Below are 12671 nucleotides of genomic sequence, written 5' to 3' on the forward strand. Positions count from 1 at the left end.
TAAATTCAGCAGTTTACGACTACCAGTTAAAACTAGAAAGAATGCTCCATGGTTAAAGACACTTACTATCAAGCCTAATGATCTGCATTCAATCCCTGGAAACCACATTGTGGTTCCTGAAGATTTTTCCAATGTTCACACATGCACCACAGCACCTGAGCACCCACACCCATTCAGAGAGAGTCTAAAATCCATGTAGGCTTACATTTGGATATTTGAACCCCAATTTGAGGGAATTCTGCTTGATGGTGCAGACTGCTCCCTAGGAGCCTTTTCTACTGGCTCTTTACTGTTCTGTGGGTTTGGTAGTCAGCTTACTGTATTATTTACAGCCCTTGATTCAAACTTTCGAATAACATTTCCTTTTAAGAAAATTGAGAAATGTCCTCTGTGTTCAGGTGAATGTCTTCTCTAGACTCAGTCTCCATTCCTGTAGAAGTTCGGATCCCAGGATTCTCTTTTCTGTCTTGAGTCAATGTGAGCACTTTAGTCTAAGATGGTGGCACTTCTGTTTGTACACATGACTTTAGCCTTCTGAGAGCCTCCTAGATAGCCAATGCAGGTTCCTTTGGTGCCACAGAAGCTCATCCACAATGCTCACTATGAAAGGCTCCTTTTTTGCCATGGTGTGTCAGCTGGTTGATGAACATAACCTTCCAAGCCTTAAAAGCCACTTTTGTCTGAAAGCATTAACAACAACCTCAGAGATTTCAGAGTTCTTAACAAAGGAACTTACAGTCACACTATGATTTGATCTTTACCCTGAAGCCATTTCTTATGTTGACATTTTTTTTTTTTTTTTTATTGACTGGGGAGATGGAAGATAAGGAACAATGTACTTTCTTTTCAGCAAGTTCTGGCCCCTCACTACTTCCTTAAGTGCATCTGTCCTTACTAGTACCTTATGATGGACAGCTAAAAGAAGCCAATTAATATGTCTGACTTTCAGTGAGGCCATCACATTCACTCAATCCAGAAGTTTATTAGTTACTATCAGTGATGTTTTCCTAAACTGTCCTACAACTAACTCACTCAGAATGTTGTGTTCTCTAGCCTGCTGCAGTTTTGTTACCACAATCTCAACAGCAGTGTGCCCACTGTTTTGTGTAGCCTTCATCAGCCACCTGATTCTAAAGTCACAAGACTGTTTTCTGTTTGCTGCCTTTAAGTACTAGTTTTTGCACTAATTGTCTATTTCTGAAAAATAAAACCATAAGACTGGAAGCTTAGATGGTTAGATGTACAGACAGACAGACAGACAGACAGACAGACAGACAGAGTTTAGAAATTTTAAATGGGTTCTGCAGGGAGGAACTCCACTGGTCCTAGTCAGGTTTGATCATATCACTTTGGCTTTTAGTACTTAGATGAAAAGCTAGGCTTATGGATGTTAAGAAGGGTACGTGAGTAAAAGTGTCACATGCTTTTCATTACCAGATGCAATGGTTTCCACGGGGGTGACAACAAAGGTTCCAAGGTCAGCCAGGGAGAGTCAGCCCCAATATAGAAATGCTCTTTAACCATCTGCTTGTATAGCATTGACTATTGTTTCATTGGTGAAAACCAGTTACATGGCCAAATTGAGATACATGTGAATGTAGGAGGGAATCATCCATTTGCTTATATTCTGGGAGCTCATGGGTTGGAAGAGCTGTGAACAAAATTGGGCCCATGAATACAACAATCTTCTCCCAGGCTTACTTTAAGGAGAGTAGACTAAGATGTGACACACAGGAAGCCTGCCACATCTTGAAGCACCAGCAGAGATGCTGCCAACTTGGAAAAAGAGACGTCAAGTTTGCTTCATTTGTAAGCTTGAGTTTTGCTATTGGCTGACACAAATCTAAATCATGTCTTGAAACCAGTTGTGATAGCTATTCTTGGTTGTCAACTTGATGACATCTGGAACTAAATAAAACCCCAAAATGGGACATATCTTTGAGGGATTTTTGCTTCATTTGAAGTAGGAAAATCCACTTCTAGTCTAGATATTTGGAACAGGAAGACACACCTTTAACCTAGATCTTTTGAAGTGGGAATACCTGCTTCTAGGCTATAACTTCTGCTGTATAAGGACATGGAAGAAGGAAGCTTTTGCTCTTTGCCTGCTTGTTTTCACCTTAATACAAGTCCATTTCTTTGCTGGCATTAAAGCCTACCTTCTCGGGATTCTAGTGTATACTAAAGATCAGCTGAGACATCCTTGTGGACTGAAAAACTGTGGGATTCTTAGACCTTCCATTCATTAACAGCCATTGTTGGATTAGTCTGACCACAGCCTATAACTCATTTTAATATATCCTCTTCCTATATTTAGAGAGAGATTCATTCTATAAGTTCTGTTACTCTAGAGAACCCTGACTAATATACTGTTAAATAAAAATTATTGCATATAAAAACCATAGAGATTTCTCCAGGTACTTTTGAAGGCTAGGCAATAAAGGGAATAGAAAAAAAAAAAAAGGCTTTTCAATTAAATAAATACAGAGGACCAAGCAGAAGAAATAAATACTAATCTAATATTAATGGCATGTTAAATATAGGTAACAGATACCTTGCTAATAGCTTGTTATATAGTATGTCAGTATCTCATTTAGAAATTGAAAAAAAAAATAGCATTAGTGAAAAATCAAAACCATTTTCCTGAGCCAGTAAGATGGCTCACCAGGTAAAGGCACCAAATCCTAATGATCTGAATTCAATTCTAGGAACCCACATGGTGGAAGCAGAGAACCCACTCCTGAAAGTCATCCTTTGTCCTCCACACAAACACTGTAGCGTACGTGATTCCCCAAACATGTACATAAAAAACAAATGCAAACAATTAAATGTGATTTAAAAGTTGAAAAGAGAAAGGCATTTGAAAAACATCTCAGACATTCACACTTGTGACTCTTAAGTACACTCTCAAAGTAGGTAGCTATGTCAAAAGTAACTAAGAAACCGTGGCAGATAATTTGGAGCAACGGACACACACACCGGACTAAACAGGGAACACAACTAATTTTTTAAAATGCTCATTATTACCCAGCTGTGGTGGTACATGTCTGCCATCAACACTAGTGTGGTGGTTTGAATAAGAATGGCCCTTTAGGCTTCCATGTTTGAATACTTGGTTTCCAGTTGGCAAAACTGTTTGGGAAAGGCTGGGAGGTGTGGGTTCCCTGCAATGCGTGTGTTTACAAGGACAGACTCTGAGGCTTTCAAAGACTCCTGCCATTCTCAGTGTGCTCCATCTGCCTCTGACCTGAGATGAGAGCTCTCAGAAGTTCCCACTGCCATGCCTCACTCTGAAATCACAATCTCTAAACTTCTGGAACCATAAGGCCAACTAAATGCTTTCTTTTATAAATTACCTGGATCACAGTGTTTACAGAAGTAATAGAGAAGTAAATAAGACAACAAGGTAAGCTGAAAATGGAGAGTTTGAAGCTAGCCTAAAAGACTTGCGGGAGATCCTGCCTCAAAAGGAAAGGAAAAAAAACCCAAACAAACAAACAAACAAACAAAACTCCAATATTGACACTGTACCTCAATGTTAAGAAAAATGCTAAAAGATTCACTAAATTTGAAAAGCATAATTTCTTCTTAGCTTTTATTTTCTCTTTTTTTTCCTTCATGATTGTTTCTATGACATGGTTTGCAATAGTCCTTGATAGGTTATTTCTTCTCTGCTGGTGAAATGAGCCAATTCAAACCAGATTAGAATATATTAAAGGCAGGCTTTATTGGGAAGCTGCTCTCCAGTTCACTGGTCCCAAGGACTGAGGCCAGGGAAGTCTCCATGGGGGGTCGTGGCAGGGAGAGAAAGGGCTTGCTCAAAAAGAAACAAGGAGAAGAAGAGGGAGGGGTGGAGAGAGAGAGAGAGAGGAAGGAGGAAGGAAGGAAGGAAGGAAGGAAGGAAGGAAGGAAGGAAGGAAGGAAGGAAGGAAGGAAAGAGTAAAATGTCTGGATTATTATAGGGAGCCTCTGGGGCAAGGGCAGCCCAGCCCCTGGACTGGAAAGTTCAAGGTTGGGGTAGAATATGCCAGGTAGGAACTGAGGGATGCTGGGATAACTTGGAGATGGAGTCTGTTTTGATTTGTAAAAAACACACCTCAGTCTCTTGTCCCGGGTAGAAACCAAACAGTCCTCCATTTTACTTTTTGCTTTGAAAGCGTCAAACATAAAACTAAGAAACATATAGAACAATGAACACCTGTATACACTTCACTTAGGGTCTACAAATGGAACAGCATTTTCTGGTGTTTGCTTTAGCTTTTTGTGCATATGATCCTTCTGTCATCTATCAGTCTGCCTAGCTTTATGTCCATCCATCTGTCTAGCTGTCTTCAATTGTCTCCAGGTATCCTGATTTTTCATCCCTAAATACTTCGAGTGTAGGTCCTTACATGGTCTTGTGTACTAACAGATTAAGGAAACCCAAGAATCTCAATTTCAGAAAATTTAAGCCCAATCCAGCAGTAATCACCTAAAATAAGTTTATATTCAATTTTACCACTTGTCTCAACAATGTTCTTTAGAGAAAAATAAACACAAACAAGGAAAACCAAAGCTCCTTTTCTCCCTCTCCAGCATCAAACTGAATTTCATCTTGTGCTTAACTGTTGTCTTTTTAGTTTCTTCCGTGTGGGTAAGAGAGGGTTTTTGTGCCTGTGTGGAGGTCAGTGAGCATCTTTTCCTGTTGATCTCCATTTAATTTTCAGAGACAAGATCTCTTGCTGAAGCTGGAGCTCACTAAGGGGCCAGGCTGGCTGGTAAGCAAGTCCCTGGGATCTGGCTGTCTCCATCTGTCTCCACCCTCCCCAGTACTATGTGCACAGATGTGCACTGCCACCATGCTCAGCATTTGTGTGGGTGATATGGACGTGAATACAGGTCCTCACACTTGTGCAATAGCATTCTACACACTGGGTCACCTCCCTAGCCCCTCTTGTCTGTTTAAGTTGCACCACCTCACCAATCCTTCGAGTGGTCACAGTTTTGTAGAGGACAGGCAAACTGTTCTATATTATATCTCCCAGTCTGTGCTCACTTTCCCATGCTGAGAGATTCAGAAGACAGCCTAAGTGGACACATTTGTTTCATTACATCTTCATAGAAGTGTGTCCTTTTCAGTGTTTCACATCACCTGGCATTTTAGCATGCTCTTGGTAAAACTAACCATACAACTCTTTTTTAAGGGGATGCCTGATGTTGTTTCTAAAGACATTATTCTCTTCAGTAATTTTTTGCTACAGAATAAATTATTTCTTCCATGTATTTCTATTAGAGAGAAGGGAGGCTGGCCAGCATAGCTGCCAAAGACTGAATTTTCAAATTTTGGATCAAGCATAAGTAATTATTAGAGATTATTTTTTAAAGTATGAAACAGGCTACTATGGGAATGGATCCATCTTTAGACAAAAGGGCAAAATGTTATTATAGGTAATTAATTTGGAGAGGCAAAAAGACTATACTCATTGGACAAACAAGCTGTTTTAAAAGTCGGAATTTTCATCAAGCAGCAGGAAGGTCATAAGTTAGGCCCATGTAGTAAAATGTGCATGTCAGTCATTTCCCCTGCATAATGTCGAGCTGCTTTGCATTTATATACAATCATGCTTCTTAATAATCAGCAAAGTGTTTGGACTGTACGTGCACACACAAAAAGCTGGTAGTGAGTATAATAGAGAAAAATGAAAACAAGGGAGCCAGGAAAGGCATTTAAGATTAGAAAATGTTTATGTAACATCTCTAAAGCATTTGATAAATTACACTACTTAGATTACCAGTTTTTCTTTCTCTGTCCCTGGCTAATCTTATTAATATATTATAGCTTTAGATTGTTCTCAGTTGCATCTAGTGAATTTTTAAAAAAGAACAGTCCCGCAATAAAGTATCTATCATGTCTTGCTAAATAAAATGTGTATTTGTGCAATCCGAGATTGAAGGCTCTCTCAGCCTCTCGGAGTTTTAAATCAGACAACCCCCCACTCCTTGCAGACACTTCCTTATTTGTCACTTTGAGCTTGATTTATCTCAAGCAGGAGCTAAAACTGTATTAAAATCTTCTGTTAAGCATGTAAAACTCTGCATACAGAGAGCCAGCAAGTTAAACATGTCTAATGAAAGACAGCTGTGCTCTCATTGGAAACAAAAATAGGTTGGAAGAGATGTGTCTCTGTGAAGAATTATGTGAGTGTGAGAACCGGGTGCTTGCTCTTTAAAGAATGGTGCAGATGTGGAAGGCAGTGGGAAGGCAGTGGAAATGTTTTTCAGGCTTTTTTTTTTTTTTTTGAAGACTATATAAAATAGCCAAAGGACCTGTGTATTCTGCTGTTGATCAGTTCAGTAGTGAGTTGGAGAGTTGGTAAATTAACCAGCACACTCCACTTTGTGCACTGTTCCATGAAATCACATCTTGTATACCTCAGGACATCTTAGAACAGAAAGTGGCGTGATTTCGGCATCTTCTACAATAATTGTTTACATACATTTTTAAATGTACCATAGCATCCTGACAGTTTTGAATTTGCAAGTAAATGATAGTTTGTTGAGAATTTGAAGATATAGCAGTCATATGGTTCAGCTGGTAACAGCTCTTGCCACTAAACCCAGTGACCTGAATGTGATCTCTAGAAACCACAAGGTAGAAAGACAGAACAACTGACTCCCACAAGATGTTCTCTGGCCTACATGCACATACATATATACACATAGAAACACTCGAACACACTACACACATGTACATATGCATACATACATAGATATGCACAAACACATACATATACATAAACGTACACATGTGTATACACATACATACATACACATAAGCACATGCACATGAATACACACACTTGTACAATGCACTCTTGCACATAGACACACATGCACACACCTCAAACACAGATACACACATGTAAACATATTTACATCCATGCATTCACACATACACCCACACACATGCACACACACATATACATGAAACACATATATACACATTCACACATGCATGTATACACACAGATAAGCACACCCACAAATAAAGGAATGTAATTTTTAAAACATTTTAAGAAAAATTTGAAATGACTATATAGTTTTAACATTAAAAATGAATGATAAATGACAATGACCCATTTACACCATTACAGTGCAAAATATCTAATCACACGTCTTGTCAGCTTCTGATCATATTTAAACCATAGTGTACATGAAAAGAAATAAAGGCAGTACCTAATGATGTCATCTTAAGAAACTTTAAGTCCAAATTAAGGCAATATTATTTGATCTCAGTTTAATCTTTAAAATTCTGTTGGGTTTCTCTAACTATGGAAGTACACTGGAATTCCAGATTAATTCATTAATTCACTCATTCATAACATGGAGTATCTGACAGGCAGAAAAATCTTCAATGAATGCTCATTACACTGTCATAGTCACACATGCCTATCTACACAGGAATGCTGACATGGGCTTCTCATAGACTGTAAGATTTAAACTGTTTGCATAGCATCTTCAGTTTATAATAGATAAATTTTGTTTTGTGTACTAGTTGGTTTTGTGTGTCACCTTGACACAAACTAGAGTTATCACAGAAAAAGGAGCCTCCATTGAGGAAATGCGTCCATAAGATCCAACTGTAAGGCATTTTCTCAATTAGTGATCAAGGGTAGGAGGGCCCATTGTGGGTGGTGCCATCCCTGGGCAGTAGTCCTGGGTTCTATGAGAAAGCAAGCTGAGCAAGCCAGGGGAAGCAACCCAGTAAGTAACATCCCTCCATGGCCTCTGCATCAGCTCCTGCTCCCTGACCTGCTTGAGTTCCAGTCCTGACTTCTTAGTGATGAACAGCAATGTGGAAATGTAAACTGAATAAACCCTTTCCTCCCCAACTTGCTTCTTGGTCATGATGTTTTGTGCAGGAATAGAAGCCCTGACTAAGACAGTTTGTCTCATCAACTTAATAAATACTGTGCCTTCTGTGAGCCCCACACTATGCGAGCCCTGGCAACATCTCTTTATAAGGTAGATAGAATTATTACCCTTGTGAAACTTGAATTTTTTTTTTTTTGTAAGAAAGATAGGAAGTAAACAAGATGATGATATATTTTTATTAGTATCATAAAGAAACAATGTTCAGAGTAATTGTGTCCCCCCCCCGTGTGTGTGTGTGTGTGTGTGTGTGTGTGTGTGTGTGTGTGTGTGTTTTCACACATATCTGTAACTGTGGATGAGGGGAGAAGATGATGTTGGATATATGATATCATGGACGGCAGAGTCAGAGACCATGAAACAGACAGGAGAAAATGAAAAAAACAGTTCTGTAAAAAGACACACAATGTTGTTCAAGTGTAATCTTCAGATTTAATGTGATTCATATGATAACTTTAGTCTTATTTTATTTCGTTTTACAATTTGGATTTAGCTAGGCTGGCACTTGCTACGTAGACCAGGCTGGTCTTGAACTCATAGAGATCTGCCTGCCTCTGCCTCCAGAGCACTAAAGGTGTGTGCCACAATGCCTGACCCTAATTTCAGTTTTGAAAGAAAACAAATAATTTATTTCAGTCTCCCAAAGACTCTAAAGCTTACATTAGTTGGCAATGTTCTTGGCAGTAAGACCAGAGGCAGGGATTGCTGCTACTCTTTAAAATAGAGTCATTTAGAAACACGGCAGAGGGGTAAAGGCATTAAGGGGTGGGAATTGGTGATGTTGCAAAACACACCTGTGCCTTCACATTTTCCATTTCATCTCAACTCAGTGAAGAGTTTAAAATTGAATATAGGTAAGTTGGCTAAAAAACTGTAATTCTGAGTCATCAGCCACATATTCGAAAGGAAATACACATCCAATACTGGCAGCTCCTATTTTTCAGATTAGAAATTAACTGCTATCTTGTCAGAAGGAAATGGCATGTTTTATTATTGAAGAGGCGGCTCCATTAGCTTCTTCGGGCCACAAGGGCCCATTTATTTAATTGGTTCTTCCAAGATGCTAAGTGGATCCCCAGTGACCAGGCCAAATCATTGCACCTTCAAAGGTGGGTGATTTGTACAAATCAACACACACCAGATTTTCAGTCGTAATCTTAAACCACAGATATTGAATAAAGAACTGGGGAAATCCAGGTTTTTTTCATCTCTGCTGAAAGTGGCTTAGCTTTAGAGCATTCATGATTGACTTTATATAAAATAATGGAAAATCCTTATTGTCTTCTAGATGAAGAACCTAAAAGTTGTTTGAAATGCAAAACACATGCTTACATACCTATATATGCATATATGTGTATGTTCGTATATGTGTGCCTGTACATGTGTGTGCATATGTACATACTTTTATGTTTATATACATTTGTGTACCTGTGTGTGCACACATATGTATTTGTGTGTACATATATGTGTACCTGTACATGTGTGTGTGCTCATGTGTGTGTGTACCTATACGTGTATTTTTGTAGATGTTTGCATGAGTGTGTGTGTGTGTGTGTATGTGTGTATGTGTGTGTTTGCTGAGAGTTGAACCTAGAGTCTTATACATGCTAGACAAATAGTCTGCCAATGAGTGATGGCCCCATTCCCTGGTAGACATATTAAATGAGAAGATTAAAACTAGATGTTTAGAAATAAATAAAAATAATCAGTTTTATTATTTTAAAAATGAAGCGGCCTCCATCCAGAAAAGCAGGTAGACTACAGATCTCCATGGTTACCTTTACTCCCTGCAACCCAACACCCCAGTCTCACTTCCAGCTCTGTAGCAGACACCCTGTTGTACCCTTCCTTCCTCTCTTTCCCCCATCTCCATCAGATCACACAGATTCCCCCTCCCCCCCCCTCCAAGCTTCTCTCCTGCTGCAGATCACTGTATCCCATTTCCCAACTCCTGAGAATGCAAAGGCTACTCTGGCCAGGGAAGCAGGTAGGCTAATTGGCTTTCTAATGAGAGACAGAAAGGGGGTGGATCTGGATGAGAGGGAAGGTGAGGAGGAATTGGGAGGAGTAGAGGGAGGAGAAACCATAATTAGGATATATTATGTGAAAAAAAAAACCTATTTTCAATAAAAGGGAAAAATCAAGTGATAAACACGTAAGTAAAAATATAACGATTATTTTATAAAATTTTTTTATGCTAAAAAGCCGGGAATGCTAAAATGTCAACATAATAGTAACAATGTTAAGAGATCTAAAGATGCAAAGATAGGTCAGGGTAGCCATCAAAACAAGAAAAAAATTCTGTACTTTCAAGATTTAGTTGTACCAGCAGATGGCCTATCAAGTAAATCTTTCAGACTCTCATAGGTGTGGTTGGTATTTAAGCTTTACCAATGCACCATTAAAACATTCTTACTGGAGAGATGGCTAAGGCAGCGGCTCCGGGAGGCGGGGGCAGGGAGCCCAGAGGAGCTGCTAGGGTCAGCCCAGTGGTCAGGGGATGAGGTAGGGGGAGGGGGCGTGGGGGAGGAAGTGGTGGTGAGGGGATAACCTTTGGACGTGGATCTACATCACACACAGCTGCAGTAATCGTCGAGGGTGCATATAGCATGGTCAGCTCTGTTTATGTCCACATGCACAAGAGCAGAGTGGCCATCAAGAAAATCGGCTGCTTCAAGAATCAAACCTGTCAGTGCTCACTGAAGGAAATTCAGATCATGCTGCGATTCCGCCATGAGAATGCCATAGGCATCCGAGACATCCTCAGAGCGCCCACCCTGGAAGCCATGAGGGATGTTTTCATTATTCAGGGCCTCATGGGGATGAACCTGTACAAGCTGCTTAAGAGCCAGCAGTTGAGCAGTGACCACATCTGCTACTTCCTCTACCAGATCTTCCAGGGCCTCAAGTAGATAACGCTCAGCCTGTGCTGCACCAGGACATTAAGCCCTCCAATCTGTTCATCTGTGATTTTGGCCTGGCCCAGATTGCTGACCCTGAGCATGAACACACTGGCTTTCTGACTGAGTATGAGGCCACACGCTGGTACTGAGCCCCATCCATCGACATCTGGTCTGTAGGCTGTATTCTGGCTGAGATGCTTTCCAACCCGCTCATCTTCCCCTGTAAGCACTACCTGGACCAACTCAACCACATTCTAGGTTTCCTGGGTTCCCCAAACCAGGAGGACCTTAATTGTATCATTAATATGAAGGCCCGAAACTATGTACAGTCTCTGCCCTCTAAAACCAAGGTGGCTTGGGCCAAGCTTTTTCCCAAATCTGACTCCAAAGCTCTTGACTTGCTGGACCGGGTGTTAACCTTCAACCTGAACAAGCGTATTACAGTAGAGAAAGCACTGGCTCACCCCTATCTGGAACAGTACTGTGATCTGACAGATGAGCCAGTGAGGAGCTGTTCACCTTTGACATGGAGCTGGATCTCCCCAAGGAGGGCTGAAGAAGCTAACCTTCTGAGACAGACAGCTTGCTTCCAACTAGGGGCACCAGAGGCCCCCTAACAAGAACAAACATCCTTGTCCCCTTGGACCTGGTCCTGCTCCTACCTGTTCCATTTCTGCAGATTGTTAGAAAATAAACTTTGCTCAACTCAGACCCTAGCCGCCCAGGCTGGACTGAGAGTGGCCTGGCCACCTTCTCTCACTTTGCTGGAGTCTCCTGCTTCAAGCAGGCTTCTCCCACTCCAATCCCCTGCCCCATTTCCCCAGGGCCTGAATGGTAAGGTGGCCTCACAGCTGATTGCTGCTGCTCTATCTTTATCTACCCCTGCTAGCCCCAGATCTGATAGACTGTTCTGGAATGGAAGAGCTATGACCGCCCCTAGCATCTGTGCTACCTAGGGGTGGAGGCACTGAGTAGAGACTCAGGCTAAGCTCTGCTCTGTTCATCTTGTTAGAACCCCACCCTAATTTCCCTGACAGAATGTTCCTGAGTCTCAAGGGCTAGTTTCTCTGAGGAGCCAGGCCCAGGACTAATCCCCTCCCTCTTAAAGCTGCCACATGTAACACCCTTACTGCTTCCCTGTAATGCTTCCTGGGTGATTGGATGTGGAGGTGGGGCCGGTGGAGAGTTGGAGTCTCTACCCACATCCCCATGCCTGTATCTAATATATAAATATAGAGATGTATATATGGAAAAACATTCTTACTGATGAATTAAGATTTTTAAATTTTTTTTTTTTTGAGACAGGATCTCCCTATGTAATCTTGGTACATGCTATGTGGACCAGGCTGACCTTGAACTCATGGAGATCTGCCTTCTGCCTTTCAAGCGTTGGGAATAAAGGTGTGTACCACCACACCTGGCTTCTGGATTATAGATAAATAAGAATTTCAGTTCTTATATATTGTGCTATAAAACAGTGACGGTTCTATTCTTTTAAAATGGATTTCCCTTGCTAATCACTGTAGTTGCTTGGTATAAAAATGTGTATCATTTATACCCTGTTTCTTTGGAGAAATGAAAGGCATTTTAGACTTCCTGAAGGCAGAATAGAGATACTTATTACTTTCTGTGAAATGAGACCCAGCTCTTCTGTGTTTCTGGCAGGAGAAGCCAGGGTAAGCATTAGTGAGACACAGAACATAGTCTATTTGGGCTTCCCAGGCCTGCTGTGCTCCTCCCTGAACTTTGCCTCCTCGATTTTAATTATGTAGCAATAGATTGCCTTTGCAGTTAGTTATCTAAGTAACCTGTTAATTAACCAAGTAGCCTCTAAGTTTTGCCTGGTTTTCTTCCTTC

At 40.8% G+C, this 12671-nt stretch overlaps 1 pseudogene; it reads left to right on the forward strand.

The window, feature by feature from the left end:
* The first annotated feature begins 10334 nt into the window (after nt 1–10334).
* Nucleotides 10335–11431, forward strand: LOC143437153 (mitogen-activated protein kinase 3 pseudogene; annotated as a pseudogene).
* Nucleotides 11432–12671: the final 1240 nt, after the last annotated feature.

The sequence above is a fragment of the Arvicanthis niloticus genome, chromosome 23 (genome assembly GCF_011762505.2).
Source record: "Arvicanthis niloticus isolate mArvNil1 chromosome 23, mArvNil1.pat.X, whole genome shotgun sequence".
Classification (NCBI taxonomy): Eukaryota; Metazoa; Chordata; class Mammalia; order Rodentia; family Muridae; genus Arvicanthis; species Arvicanthis niloticus.